The sequence below is a fragment of the Triplophysa dalaica genome, chromosome 2 (genome assembly GCF_015846415.1).
Source record: "Triplophysa dalaica isolate WHDGS20190420 chromosome 2, ASM1584641v1, whole genome shotgun sequence".
NCBI lineage: Eukaryota > Metazoa > Chordata > Actinopteri > Cypriniformes > Nemacheilidae > Triplophysa > Triplophysa dalaica.
In genome coordinates this window covers 28,557,733-28,574,533 of record NC_079543.1, presented here as the reverse complement: position 1 = coordinate 28,574,533, position 16,801 = coordinate 28,557,733, and the positions used below count along the sequence as shown (strand labels likewise).

Here is a 16,801-nt window from a genome sequence, read left to right as displayed (position 1 = left end):
TGAAAAGCACCCGGCAAAATAACAGTAATTAGCATCTCATCGCACTGATGGAGGTTATTGATGATGTTAAACAACATATTTACTACCAGCGGCAGAAAGCTGCTCTACCCTTCACATAATTACAATGAAGTAAATCAAGCAAACACACAATCTAACAACCTTCAACCCACGCAGTCCAACGCAAGCATCACGCACCATAAAGAGTCGACTTTCATTAATGAAGTATCTCCTAAGACTCCCGCGGAGACAAAACGACGTGCAGTGAGGGAAAACAGATGTGAAATGAACGAGTAAAGCATCGCACGGATTGTTCGCTACTTTGATGAGAAATCTTTCAGATCATATCAACATCGGATCTCTTTTAAACAAATGCATCAAAATTAACATCTAGAACAAACAATGGCGCATTAAAGAAATCAAACACTATAGTTTCGCTTTAGTAGTAAAACTGTGTTCACACAAATGATCCATCAATCTGCCAAAAACACGATTGCTACACTTGTTTATAGTAAAACTATGGTTCAGGTGATACACACACACATGTAAAGTATGTGTGCGTCTTTTATGGATGGCTGTGTAAGACTAATGAAAACTCACACATATTATGAGACATAATGAAAGATGTAGAGCAGGTATATGGACGAGTCCCTGGTTTCATAGTCTAGTTTCTCTGCAGTCGACTGACCCGTGATTACCCCCACATTTATTTAAGTAATAACAGGCCCCGAGCCTTTCCGTCCAGCGCACACAGTCTTTTATTATTATTTCTAAAAGAGTGTCAAGGACAAGCCTAGAATGTGATGGAGTCACACTTAAAAGTAATTGTTTGAAAGAGAGACGTTTATAAGATATACCTGACATCACCTGAGACACATATGACGTGTTTAGATAAGTTTAGTATGTTAAGTATGATCTGCTGTTGTCCTGGTTACAATGGGGTTTAGGAATGGGGCATCATTTCAGCATGTTTTTGTACATTTGTGTTGTACAAACAAATGAACACAAAATTGTCGATTGGTCAAATAGGTTGGAAAAGAATCGTGTAGACTTAAACTTTGCTATGTGCTCTTAAAACAATCGTTCCACTGTGAGGTTTGCCAGCCTTCAAGAGAAAATATATCATTCCACATGACATTTGATCAAATTCCCACAATTTCAACACACTCATTTCAACGTTCTTAAAAAGGTCCACCTGAGGATCATTTCTGTTTCAATATCCAAATATATATCCAAGTGGGATATATCCAATTTACCAATTTTCTGTGACTCTCACTGAGTTCTGAATATTTCCATTTTAAATAAGTGACATTTTCCGTGTTACCGACTGCGCTCGATTCACTTTTTTAGACCAGTTTGAAAATGTTTGGGAAAATGACGTGCCGGAAAATATATTGACATTATGATTAAAATATGTCCTCACGATTCGTCAGGTTTTTATTTATTTAGCCGGCCACTCCCTATACAGGAATGAGAAGCAGTGAATATTTCAATGTATTTCACTGGAATCACCCGCATCCTTGAGGGCCAAATAATGAATGATGGTGGTGTGTTGAATTATATATCAGCCTCCACATTCAGATTTACTTTTATGTGATGTGTAATATAACCGTTCCAGGTCGACAGTATATCTCTCTCTCTCTCTCTCTGCCGCCAACACTTTCTGTAACATGAAAAAGGACGAGTAAATGAAGAGCTGAATTATGAAAATGCTCTCTACAGAAACAAAGACTCAGAGACGCTGAAACTTTTATAGGCTTTCTCTCTCGCCTCCATGATCTGATCAATTCCGCCGCGTATCGTCTGAATCCTTAACAAGCTTGAGGTCAATTCTGTCTGCACCTCAAAACTCTTTAAATGTTGAAACGGTCGTGTTACATCTGTTTTACAGACAGACTTCCATTTAAAACCACTCAACATCTCAGACATCCCACCTCGGAAATCCCTTAAATATGTGTGAATCTGTGTCTTAAAGATATCTGGAAGATATGTGGAAATCAAAACATCAAATAAAGCTGCACACATTTACAGTTTTATTGCCAGACACACAGACGAACTTTGAATACAGTTTTAATGTTTTAAGAATATCAGTCCAGAACCTAAACCTCATTGGTTTTCCGATCGAGGGTCACTGAATTTAAGTCATAAAAGTGGCGTTTCGCTCAATAAATCCCCAAAGTCTTGCGTGAAGCGTCTCTATGGGTGACGTCTCTGAATATGAGAACAGGTCCAGGAGGTGCAGCTTTAGACGGAGGTGAACAGCCCCACGGAGTGCAATTAATTGAGCCTCACGGCAGTTAATTGAGAGTGGGGAAAATAATTTGAAAGGCCATTACCTACACGTCACATACAATCACATCAGCACTCCGTTATATCACAGCCGTCTGAGATTATAATCCTGAAACTACTCAAACACATCAACACAACATAACACGGCGACAAAGAGTTTAAAAGACATTATATATGCAGAAACTAGAAAAAAACTGTCTTAGCTCTTGCAAACTATGCTTATTTCTGCAGAGCATCATATCAGACTAAGGAGAGCAACATGATGAAACAAGTCTGCATTATTCTCAGGGAAATTTATTTGACGGTCACCATAAGTGCGCGTTTCATTGATTTTAAACACATACGATAGTTCTGTCAGAGTTTACAATGCAGAAGCGGTGTGGTGTCATTTGGCTGTCAAATTAGTGCTTTATAGTTTTAACAAAGTGGAACAGAAGTTCAGAAACATATGAGAATGCACTTTATTTGCACGCAACTCCTTTCATGCGTACTTTCATCGCAAGGGAGTTGTTGATGTTATTGTCTGCACACACGCAGGTTAAAATTGCAATACGCGGTCACTTCAGTGAGTCCGTGTGGCCCCGCATGTGCGCAGCTTAAAGAGAACATTGGTTGTTATATTTCTGTACCCATGCTTTACATTTTCAACAAAATGTTGGCTGACGGGAAACAGTGATTAGAGGACCCCTTGCAGTTCCACCTCGGACCCCCAATGGGCTGCCGACCCCCGGCTGAAGACTCCTGCTTTAGACCATGCGCTTAGATTGCTAAAATAGGGCCCTTGGTCTGCACACGTGGGTTCAGATATCCTCATGTCAACTACACAAAGATCAGTATTTCAAAGAAGATATTTAAAAAAAAATCCATGCTAACGTATAGTAGCCTACATTTATTTTGGTGGTAACCCAAAATAAGATAAAAAAACTGCGATACTAGCATGGCACATTTACAAAATACTAGAAAGAGTAAAATATTGAGTACATATTACGGCACATATGGTAACAGCTTATTACAACACTATATTCCTTGTGAAAATGTACCATGGTGTTACTATAGTTAAAGTGGACTAGACATGTTTTTTTTGGGCAGATTTGTATACCTATAACTAGTTATCTAGTTTTAGATGAAATGAAGCATGTTACATTGCAGGACAACCTCAGGAAACTGAAAAAGGGTTTTACTATAGTAAAAGTGTGGTAACTATGGTTTTCTGGCAGAATGATATCAACCACAGTTTTACTTTTAATATCATAGTTTCTGTAGCAAAACCATGGTTAATACATGGTCATAGTAAACATGTTACTGTTATAAAACAAAAGGTTCATTTGTAACTGTATCGAGATATTTGCATAGAACTATTATTTGCGTTGATGATCACAGCATATATAAGTTTAACTACACAACACATCAAATCTGAAAACTGTCACCTAAAATTTCAAAATTGCCAAAGTTCAAACCTGCAGTCACCATTGAAGAAAACACAATGAAATTCAGAAAGTATAAAGGAATGATTATGGCATAATAAACCCAGTGATCGGCATCACGCGGTCATGTATTTACTCTAAAGGATAAGTGACGGCAGTCCAGCCGTGAATGCATAATTCATCAGAGGAAAACCCTGCCATTCACGCTCCACTTTAAAGCACAACTAACCCTGTGGCCATACTCGCTGTAATAACCTCGTAAAACCTCTTTGTTCATTTCCCGCTGTCTGTGGGCTGTAAAAATCTGACGGAGGTCGTGGAGTCTGTGTAACGCTGTGATCGCTGAAGGAGACTGTGGTTATCGATCCGCACATCACAAACCATCAACCATTACAATGATTGACAGACAAAGAACGATCGGATGCTCTTAAAGAGAACGTCATGACAAACATACAAGACCACCACATAAGTGCAAAGTCTTCTTTGTTCAACAAGTTCTTGTTTTTCCAAACATCCAAACAAACTTTTCTATCGTGAATTAAAATGACCTTTACTCTTTTGTAAAATTTGTTTGTTTGTTCCCTCATTTCAGTCAGGCCTACATGCTTAAAAGAAAATGTAAATGTGGTAGGAAAAACAAACCTTCATTTCTGTTCAAGTTTAACTGATTCTCTCGGTTCTATATTGCTCTGTTGGATTTTCATGTGAATTTTTTCCACTCACGGATCTATATTTCAATATCTGATGTGAACAACGAGCCATCCAGTCATCTCTCTGAGAATCAATGGCGTCAACTCGGCAATAACATGATCTAGACATCTCAACAGTGTTGTCCCATTTACCGATCTTTATACCTGCAGCCACCCTGAAATGAGACAAAATGTACTTCATCCTAAAATACACCTACTGAAGTAACTGAAGTTCACATTTTCCCTATTGGCATTTCACGAGAACAGAGAATCATTTTACACCCAAAATCAAAGTTACTTTGTGGTTATCGTGGTTTGACTATATTAGAGAAAAGCAATTTCAATGACAGCTCCAACAAAACCGTACGTATACCGTAGTAATAGAGCTTATAAGAAACTCAAGAGATGATCCAACTCCTTTGTGTTTATCATAAAGTGACATCGTCCAAGGCTTTTTCAGCAATCACCATAGCAACATGTCTGAGAGGTCTGAGCTGTAAAATAAACTAAGCAAACTAATCACACCTTTTCTTATTTAATAAACATGCAAATGTGCCAAAGGAAGACATATTAGAGAACTGGGCGACAGATCCCACGTCCGGCGCACTTGTGAAAAACATTACAGAGATGTATAGGCCCACAAAAGATTTGCTGAAAACACTACAGAATGATTCTCATGGATGTCGTTCACTCATGTATAAGCCATCGTGTAATGAAGGCAGCCCCAGGATAAGAATTTAAGTAGTACATAAAATGCAAAATTTTGCTCAGTACAAATGACAAAGCTCTTAAGCGTAATGTAAAGTACAATAACTAGATTTTACACTATAAGAAGAAATGTGGGCAGTGGTTACAAGGAGATGGTTGCTAGGGCATCGTTACAGTATACTGTTGCTAGGTGGTTTTATCATCCACCAAACAAAATCCATCTCTTCAACAGTAAACATGATACACCGACACACATGAAAAAATACTGTAGTATTTACTATAGTAAACTTTTCTTTTCATAGTAAATATTGAAGTATACCAGAGTACTACAGTTTATCAATTCACTAGTTCATACTACTGAAAACTGTATTACCCATTACCAGAGTGCCAGGGCCGGTGCAAGCCTTTACAGGGCCCTACGCAGAATTTTATTTGTGTTCTCCCTGTGCCCCCAGTACGATCGACTATCATCAATGTTTGATTATTTACGAACACATCTTACACACCCAATTCAACACTTAACACATTCAATATCACACAAATATTGAATGTTTTAGTCACTTACAGTATGTTGTGTGTTGCACAGCACTCTTTCAACTTTAAAACTGAAGCATCTCGCTGAATAGCTGAATTAGTGACAGTAGCTCTGCATCATTTCATTTGATTGGCCACTTTTTTTGATGTCACATTGTTGTGTTTAGTCAGTTATTTCACAAAATAGGTTGTAATTTTATGGGATCTTGGGGGCCCCCTAGTGGCAGCGGGGCCCTATGCACTCAGCTCTGCAGAGTGCAGTAATCAGTACGATATACTACAGTATACTACAATTTAATACAGTTTACTATAGTAAAGTATACTACAGTAATTTAGCACACATTAAAGTACACTTACATTTATCAACCTACATCAGTTTACTAAAGTAAATACAGAAGTATACCGCAGTATTTGTCATGTAAGAAAAAATGAAATGCAGTACATTAGGTTTGTTTTAATTTCTTTCTTTTAACATGAGCACTGTTAATAGTGCTGTATGACATCACTCATGTAATTATCTATCCATATTAGAAAACGTGGGAAAGAGTTTTATTAACTAGTATTGCAGTAATAACTGTAATAACTCTTTCAATTTTAAAGAGGAATTTTCCGAACACATAAGGCCGCACAAAACAGATTGTTCATAGCTTTGCACCTTGAAAAATTCCAATAAGCTTTCCACCGCCATATAAAGCATAATCCACAAAGCGGGAATGATGTTCATTTCTGCAAATTTGATTACGTGAGTCACAAAGAGAATAATGCTGTTTGAAGGGATTTATTTGTGTCACCTTACACTTCTTTATTGCTCCTCTGTGCTGGATTCTACATTTTAAGCCCATTTAGACCATTCAAATCAATTTCCTCCGTTTCACCTATCAGTGTGAGATACAGTGAAATTACCCCGACTCCATTCAGACATAATTAGGATGAATAATTAAAATGAATGTTCAGGGTGACCTTTCTACGCTTCATCGGCTAATACTTTAGCGTGAAAAACGCAATTTAAATACTAAAGACGGCCTCTCTCACCCTCTCGCCCTGTTATGAGCCTTGCCAAGTGAGTGTACAGGTATTATATTTCATAACTTGTTCATTCTTAGAGACCTGTTTAAAAATGTTTCATTAATAATGGACGAAACTGAGCGAGCCGGTGATCTCTACAGTCATATATCAGAAAGAAGTTTTGTGTATGAAGGGCACTAAAGCCTTGTGTTGAATAAAATTTTGAATGTTTTCAAGTTTATCCTGCTAAGGCGCAGGTCTGACACGAAACACACACCCTGTTTGCGTTAAAGACACACATGACAGGAGAAGTGTGATTTAAAAAAAAGATAATAAGAAGTATGAAACTAGTTAAAATAATTCTGAAATAGCCATTTCTCTATCGTTTAACATTATTTTCTGTTGTCTACTGAGAAAGAATACTCATAACAGTGCTCAATTTTGACTTAAGATGACCAAGATGATCATTTAAATATCGTGTCATACAATCATGTTTGATATTACCGAAATTAAAGAAATGATGTGATCAATGAGTCGACTATTTTGTAAAGTATTCTATTGAGTACTTTCAATTTAATTCAAATCTAACCTTTTTTATAACTTTAAAACGCATCTATTATCTATAAAAAGTGTTCTTTGGTTTTAACTGGATTTTTTTTTTTATACGGAAAACACTGTAAGGGCCTGATCAGACAGAACGCGTCTTTTGCTGTGAGACTTTTGAATTGATTTTTAGTTGGCAGGGAACATTTTGCGCGCTGCTTATGCGTGCCGTGCGCCTCGCTCTGAGTGCCCGAAGTTGAAAAAAACATAACGCTGAGCAAAAAAATGCGCTTGACGTCATGTGCGTTTTTATCCATTGTCCAATCGAATGAGTGGAGAGGCGGGGCTTCCCTTGTGGCAACGGATGCTTGGAGGAAAAACTTGTTGTGGCTTTATTTGGGTTACCGAGCAACTTAAAAACGCAGCGGGCTTCTCTTTTCACCAAAAGAGCTGCACGGTGCGCCTCGTGTTTTCAAACATGAAAAGCGCGTTCTGTGTGATCGTACCCTAACAGCACACAGCCCTAATGTCTAATAAGTTGAAGTTACTTTGCAGCCAATTAATATCTCTGTTAATAAAGCATCTGATAAATGTGAATGTTTTATAAGGCAGCACATTTTGTTTTCTGTGTATTAAAGCAGGCAGGGACGATGTGGATCTCATTTTTCTTGAGTCACTCGACACCAACACAACCGAATACAGGGAATGATCAGACAGAAAATGAAGCATCTGATACCAGAGTCCTGAGAATAGCAGCAGCAGTGAGTGTAATAAACAGACTGTCATGAGGAGGAGTGTGTGTGTGTGGTGATGAGAAGACACAAACTGGGCCGCTGACAGTCACTGGCTCTATTTAGGCCTCCCGCGAACAGCCTGAATTCACTGTAATTAAATTAGCGTGACATGCGATATGTGCCTCATTATGTTGTGTTTTTCCTCATGGGCGTGCGTGCGTGTTCGCATGTGTGTGTGTGGCTCTTGCTCACTGATCACCCAGCGCACTGAGATAAGCAGTCAAATGCCACGACTGCTACTGATGCCACAGCGTCTGTGTGGGTTTGCATATGATGTTAATATTGTAAGAGAAGAAAACAGCACTGAGTCGTTCCTTAAAATAACACAGCATACAGAAGTCACCACGTAATGACTCCTGCACATTTTACCACAGTATATCGTGGTATGGGCAGTAAAATGGCGATAATGTGACAATGAGGCTGTGTTGTAAAAAAAAACATATCTGCATCTTTATTGCTTTCCTTGCTTCTATCATTCTTACTTTCCTCCATTCGTTTCTTTAGTCCTATTTCAATCTTTTTCCATATTCCTTTTCTTTATCTTCCTTTTTTATTTCCATCTTTCTTACCTTCTTTTTCTTCATAGTTTCCTTTCTTTCTTTTCGTCTTTCCTCTATTTTCATCTATCTAATATCTTTTCGACTATCTGTAGCTGTATGTCAGTCAGTCAGTTTGGCCATCCATCCATCAGTTAGGGTGTGTTCACATTTGCCATGTTTGGTTCGATTAAAACAAACTCTGGTGTGATTGCTATGTTAGAGTGGTTTATTTGCGTAAGTGTGAACGCTGCCACCCGAACCCTGGTGCACACCAAACAAGCAGACTGAGACCGGTCTTAGTCCACATAAAAACTCTGGCATTGTTCCATTGAAATATGAATGCAAAACGGACCAAAGGCATCAAACCGAACCAAAACCAGGAAGTGATTACAATACACAACACGAAAATTTAACGATTTGGTCATGTGAAAGGAGTGTTTATTAGATCTGTGCATGCGCATGTAATGGAGGAATTCCTGGGGCCGTTTTGACTACTTTAATCACTTCATGAGGTCTTCACAAGTTACTGGCGTGCTAAAAACACCCTCATATGCGCAGTCATACACGTCAACCATTTCCATGTCTGGTAAGTTCTGTTTTAAAATATAAATCATAATCCAATCACGTTGTGACATTACACGTACGCTGTTAGGTTCCATATATTTAGGTTCGCTGTTAAAATACAAGTCTGAACACTAAGCTAAGCAGGACTAAAATAATGGTTTGTTGGGCACATACATCGTAATTTCAGGTTTTATTTCAGAAAGCAATCGTTACGTTTCAAGGTAAGAATGAAACTATAATGATTGGGATCTAAGTGAAAGAAATGTTAATTTCGCAATAATATTTTAACTGAAAGGCGGTACACAGATGTGACCTCTGGAGAACGCAGCCTTAGAATTGAAAAGCAGCTCTTGTCTAAATTTAAAGGGACAGTTCCACCTAAAACGAATGAAAGTAATGAAATTATGTTATAAACTCTTCTGACAATCACAATACTTCTAATGCGAGGTTTTCATGTCGTTGTTGTTGTTTTTCAACTTTCCGCCATCCCATACCCTCTGCAGTTCCTCCACAACATGAGGCGCCACCCTCGGGACCAAAAAATCACACTCCGAGCTGAAGTCAAAAGTTGGCAGCACTGCTTTCACCCTCATTAAGAGTAAAGTCACACAACACCAGACATTGCCAAAGTGTTAAGACTCACTTCTGTTGTGTTGCTGTTTGTATGCAACCAGTGATTCGTTACCTGAAGAAGAAATGACATGTGTTTGTATTCAACGCTTGCCAAATATTTAAATCCCGTCTCTCTTGTTACAGGTGCCATCGCGCTGCGTGCGTGTGTGGATATAAGAGCCGGATGGGCGGTCTTCAGGGACACAGACTGTTTATTATTCTTCTCTCTAAATAAATGCTGCCTACAGTAGATGTTTACTGCTAACAACAGATTCGCTAATGACCAAAAGGCTGAAATATGCAAAACAGGAACCTAAAGAAACACTTCAACCGCTCATGAATATTCTGTCATCAGGTATTCGTCCTTGTGTCTAAACAAACTCACTTTTTTATGTGCGAAACACAAAAGGTAAACTTCCAAAGAACTGTTATGAAAATAAATGAGGACCAGCTCATTGACTTCCAACAGGAGTAAAACTACAGTCGTACTATAGCAAAACCACAGTTCTTTTTTCCTGAAGGTGTCCTGCAATGTGACATCTGGTGACTATAAAAAAGTAAATGATGGTCACAGATGCTCGGTGTAAATAAAAAGGTATTTTCCTATTCCTAAAGTATCGGTTTTGGCCACCCAGCGAAAAAATGTGTTGTGGCCCAATTATTATCAAATCCATCAAAAGCTCATTCATAACAATATTCAACAATGTGTGAACGTGAGAAGAAGTTGTTTAAGAATGCGGCCTGTGGCGGTGTTGATGATAATAAATGAGACGGCGGGACCGGTGTCAGCCACATGAGCGATGGCTGAGTGTGGACCCGTGCTTTGGTTTTGGTTAAGTGATGACTGATGAGGATGTGCATTGTGATCAGACCGCAGACGTCTGCAGGATCCTCGGCTTTCGAGCGAAAACGCACGGCTCTGCAGATGTGTCGCATTACTGCCGGCTTTAACAGTGATTCATGTGATAAAACTGGTGAACCCCTGGAAAGAGACGTGAAAGGGGTAAATTATGATTTAATGACACCACAAAAACAAATACGTCTAATGGAATTAAAAACGAATTTAACATGAAGCCAATATATGAATATTGTTATAGAACTTTAAATAATAACCTATAAAGCATTTCTCAATTTCACTAAATGATCACAAAGAAATTCAACGATGGCATTTTTTTCGCCACACTAACCACTGATATGATAATGAAATAGTCGCAAAATTGACTCAGAAGACTGGTTTTGTCATCCAGGGTCACAAATACATTACACTATACTGTACAGTGTGAATACAATGCCCTATAAGAACAATATATACTGAATACAATATATACAGCATATACAGTGTGTTTGTACAAATGTAGACACACACACACACACACAATGTATAGTGTATAAATTGTACATCACATAGTGTTCACAGTACTAAACAAAGTATACAGAGTGTGTTATGCGCACACACACATATAAATACACACATAATGTACATAATGTGCTGTAAACAGTGTATACATTTATGTTACTGTATAAACGTTATACTGTATAGTGTGTGAGTGGTGTGAATTCAGTGTTTACCTCATTTGTAAGTCGCTTTGGATATATAAGCGTCTGCTAAATGAGTAAATGTAAATGTACTAAACAGATCATACAGAGTATGTTATTCAGACTATACTGCGCGCACACACACATATGTGAGTGTATATATATATATATATATATATATATATATATATAAATATGAAGAGTTTGGTTCCAAAATGAGATAACTCATTATAAAAAAATCCTGTTTTTATTGTGTTTTATTGTGTTAGTTAGTTTATGTGTTATTATGGCATAAATCTAAATAAACCAACTGCAGTTTGTTTGATATTAATTGGAATGCACAGTAAAATATAGTCACAATATACTATACGTACATTATACAGACTATATTTTGTTGATTTGGTTGTGAGTCATGAGAACGTTCAAATATGAGCATGAGTGAAGGATGTCTTCCCTCAGGTCCGGTCACAACACTTCTATCTCTATGCTATAACATGAGGTGACACGGCTTTTCCATATTCATCAGAGCAAGTGAATGAATCTCTACAAGCGTTTGACACACCTGCTCGATCTGTGGTCCATGTGGAGGCCTCGACACTACACAAGCGTCCCGTTCACACGAGCTGCCCCGCCACACACTGAAACACATCGATTTTCTTCCTCTCGGCACCATAGCTCACTTAAGCTGACAGCGAATATGAGGTCACAAAATGAAACCACTCCCTCGCAACACTGATATAGGAGACAATTTTATAATCCCCCATCTGTCACGCCTGACAACCTGTTCATATAGAGAAATAATGCACAGCATTGATATATTTCAGCCATCACGACAGTGAATCTCAGCGGGTACACATTACACATGCAAACGACAAACCTTGCATTAGTCTGTACACAGCTTTATATCAGAGATTCAAAAGCAAAGAAGCCAAATGTTGAAATTAAATTAAATTCTTGGGACAGTTCAGTGTTTGAATCAGTTTAAGAGACATCAGTATATGAGTTCAATCTCTCTGTTTCAGATCTATGATACTAAAAGCTTGTTTACTGTGAAAGGACAACATGTGTTAATGTGTTAAATATGTGTTGAGTAAACAATCAAACAAGCTCTTTAAAATTCCTCTTGACACCATGATTGATAACAATAATGATAACAATAGTGATAAATCTATTAATGTCCACAACAGCCGATTATAACGTTGTGTTTATTCTAAGCTCGATTCAAATGAATCTGAAAGTGATCACAACAATATTGTTCCTCTGTATAATTCTCGATATAGTCGTCTGTTATTCTACACTATTCTGTCATCCACTATTCACTTATGTCCACCATGTCTACACCGGACATAAAAAAAATAACCAATATTAATTTATGCTGGAAAGAAAATTCCAAACGCTCATCTATAGTTATTGTCATACTGCAGCATGAGACACAGATTCGTGTGAGAATGAACACGTGAGATTAAATGCTGATAAAAAAATATAGATGTGATATTCTGAACACTACTCTCAACAGGAAACTCTTTTATGGAGGTGGGCATTGTTGTGCAAGTTACTGTGAAAAAGTAATGAGTTACTAGTTACTTATTACATATTCAAAAGTGTAATTAGATTACTGTACAAATTACTCTCTCTAAAAAGTATTTAATTACTAATTACTTTCTTTATCCTACCAACCTTGATTGGTTAAGTGATTCAATGATAGACATGAAAAGGCTCTTAATTCATTCAAATAAATAGAGTAAAGTACTTTTATTAAATACTAAAATATTACAAATGTGAGAAAGATACATTAATTCATGCATTTTAAAGTTCAACTTTTGTATACACTATTGTATACACAGTATTAAGTTTGATTACAACAGAACTGTAGTTAAATTACAGAAAAATAAAAGTAATCCATTACTTTACTTTTCGAGGGAAAAGTAATTAAATTACAGTAACTAATTATGTACACTGGAGGTGGGCACAGGAGTTTACACAAACAGTCTTGCCAATGTCCCAAACTCAAATCAATGCCCCAGACGTTGTATTAAAAACCTCTTTACTGATGCACACGGACACAAACTGACGTTCTGGTGTATGACAACTGACAATTTACGGGATGTTTTAATACCCGAAAGAACACATCAGGTGGGAATTCAGTCCGCACGAGCCAATAGCATGATGAGTGAGTATACTGTATATTCCTTCAACATACAGCTTTTAGTGAAAAAAAAAACACTGATGTAGAGAGCAGGTTTTTAGATGTTAAAATTCTCTGTTGTGCTGACAGGAATTACACACGTTACCTTTAAGAAAAACATCCCTATAAACTAAAGCGTCTCTTCATGACCTTTATTAAAGTAGACTGCAATTTAAAACCAAAGCAGTGACATGAACTGCCTTCCAGCAAACCAGCATCCAAAAATCCCTAAAAAAGGGTGTACATGATTACAATCTCTGCAAAAAAGAGCACAAGCTCCACTTACAAATGCAGAACAGACATCAATTAAACATGAAAATACATCCACACACCTGCTGTACTTTCAATGTGTCTGTATATGTCCGCATATACCACATATACAGTAATGTATCAAATGTATTATATATATATATATATATTGTTTATAGTGTACATGACGTACTGTATATATACATTTATGATACCGTATAAACATTAAACTGTATGGTATAGTGTGCATACAGTGTGAATACAGTGCTCTATATACAATATATACTGTATACAATATATACAGTACACACACGCGTACACAAACACACAGTGTACTGTAAAAATTGTACATAACATAGTATGTACAGGAATTAACACATTATACAGAGTGTCATGCAAACTATACAGTACAAACACATATACATAAATATAATGTACATAATCTGCTATATATACAGTGCACATTTTGTTACTATACATTATACTGTACAGTTTAGTGTGTATTCAGTGTAAATACATTGCGATAAATACAATGTGCGTATGTAGTCAATATATACTGTATATGCACATTATGCAGCGTATGCTATGCACACTATACAGTACAAACACATTCGTAATGAACATAATGTGCCATGTACTAAACATACTGTAAATATGCTATACATTTACTATTGTATTTGCTATAGGTAGTTAATGTACATGTACGAGCAACACATATTGCACACTATACAGTGCATTTAATGTATATTTATATGATGTATTTCAAATACTGTATTGGTGTTTTTGTCATGGTTCCACTACCATGTCATGTTTTATTCTTGTCTCAAGTGGAGCCATGGCATTGCCTGATGGTTTTGTGTGAGGAGAGATATTTTTGACCCTTGCGGTCTTCCATACTCTCCTCAAGTCGCGTCATTGCCCAACCCTCCTGTTTCATAGTTAGTGTTAATTACCTCCCCTATAAAGACTCCTCATGTTTCTTTGTCTCGTTGCTCGTGCATTGAATGTGTTTATGCTAATGTGATTACGTGTTCTGGTACGTTGTATGCTGTATGCTACATCTATGCTAAGTCGTTGTTTCCTGTTTCCTGTTTCCCCCGTGAGTAGTGAGTGTTAGTTTAGTGTTCGTTCCAAGTGTTTGTTTTCTTAGTTTAGTTGGTTAGTGTCCTTGTCTTTATTTATATATATATTATCCTGTCTTGTTTTCCCCCTCGTGGGTTTTGTTTTACCTGTTTGGTTAGTCTTGTTATTTGTTAAATAAATCTGTTAACCCCTTCACCTCCTTGTTTGTTCCTGCCTCTGCCTGCACCTGGGTTCCCACGCCATGTCTCACATGAGAGTTCATGACAGAATGCACGAGCCAAACCGAACCCAGCAGGCAGTCGAGGTGAACTGCTTGCGGTCCCGCCAGGCACGCCACCTCTGCGGTATCCGCCAAGGTAACGACGACCTGGGGACCTACGTTGATAGGTTCCTCGATGCCGCAGAGGAGGTGGTCTTTGGGGAGGAGGAGTTGGCGGTGTTGTTCAGCCGCGGCCTCAGGGATCCTCTGTCACCAGCGGAGATGAGGATGCTGAGACCGCTGGACTTCGATGTCGTGTGGCGGTATGCCACGAACAGGTCGGAGTCCAGGGTCCCAGTTCAGTCCTGTTTTCCATCTCCGCTGGTCGCTATCCCGGAGGGTCGTACCCTGCAGGTCGGGGTTATGGGCATCACCGCTCCCTCCGCCTCATCCGCAGCAGTTTCACCGCCACCATCTGGTCTCCGTGGCAAGCGGGGGAGGAGAACTTCTTCGGGGTCTTCCTCTGAGGCCTCCAACCCCGAACCAGCTTTGCCCTTCACGTCCTTCCTTCAGCCGACCACCAGACGGGTGGCTCGGCTGAAGAAGAAGAGACAACGGAGGGCAGACAGGAGTCCTGTGGTCCCGAGTCCTGTGGTCCCGAGTCCTGTGGTCCCGAGTCCTGTGGTCCCGAGTCCTGTGGTCCCGAGTCCTGTGGTCCCGAGTCCTGTGGTCCCGAGTCCTGTGGTCCCGAGTCCTGTGGTCCCGAGTCCGGTGGTGTCAAACCCCAAATATTTTTTGGGGGGGCGCTGTGGGAAGGTGACGGTCCGTCCGGCAGCGAGCCCGGCCCAGCAGCCGCCGGAGGTCGCTGCCCAGCCGCCAGAGGTCGCTGCCCAGCCGCCAGAGGTCGCTGCCCAGCCGCCAGAGGTCGCTGCCCAGCCGCCAGAGGTCGCTGCCCAGCCGCCGTCAGAGAGCGCTGCCCAGCCGCCGTCAGAGAGCGCTGCCCAGCCGCCGTCAGAGAGCGCTGCCCAGCCGCCGTCAGAGAGCGCTGCCCAGCCGCCGTCAGAGAGCGCTGCCCAGCCGCCGTCAGAGAGCGCTGCCCAGCCGCCGTCAGAGAGCGCTGCCCAGCCGCCGCCAGAGGTCGCTGCCCAGCCGCCCGAGTCAAGCCCGGTCCAGCCACCGGCACCAAGCCCGGTCCAGCCACCGGCACCAAGCCCGGTCCAGCCACCGGCACCAAGCCCGGTCCAGCCACCGGCACCAAGCCCGGTCCAGCCACCGGCACCAAGCCCGGTCCAGCCACCGGCACCAAGCCCGGTCCAGAGGAGACCGTCAAGTCCGGCTGCCCAGCCGCCGTCAAGTCCGGCTGCCCAGCCGCCGTCAAGTCCGGCTGCCCAGCCGCCGTCAAGTCCGGCTGCCCAGCCGCCGTCAAGTCCGGCTGCCCAGCCGCCGTCAAGTCCGGCTGCCCAGCCGCCGTCAAGTCCGGCTGCCCAGCCGCCGTCAAGTCCGGCTGCCCAGCCGCCGTCAAGTCCGGCTGCCCAGCCGCCGTCAAGTCCGGCTGCCCAGCCGCCGTCAAGTCCGGCTGCCCAGCCGCCGTCAAGTCCGGCTGCCCAGCCGCCGTCAAGTCCGGCTGCCCAGCCGCCGTCAAGTCCGGCTGCCCAGCCGCCGTCAGCACCAAGCCCTGTCCAGCCGACGATCCAGTCGGCCTTCCAGCCCTGGTCCAGCCTGGCATTCCAGCCGAGGACTAGCCCTGCAGTCCTGCAGGGGACTAGGACAGTTCCCCCCAGGACTACCCCTGTCAAGTCCCCTGGGGCTCCGCGCCCTGGCGCGTCCCCAAGGGCTGGAACTTTCCCACCC

The 16,801-nt window shown here is 40.7% G+C and overlaps 1 protein-coding gene across 2 annotated transcripts in view; it reads right to left on the bottom strand.

Annotated features, from left to right (window-relative positions):
• The window catches only part of gpc6a (glypican 6a), a 168,105-nt gene that overhangs the window by 90,191 nt on the left and 61,113 nt on the right, over positions 1 to 16,801 (bottom strand). The window lies entirely within an intron of this gene.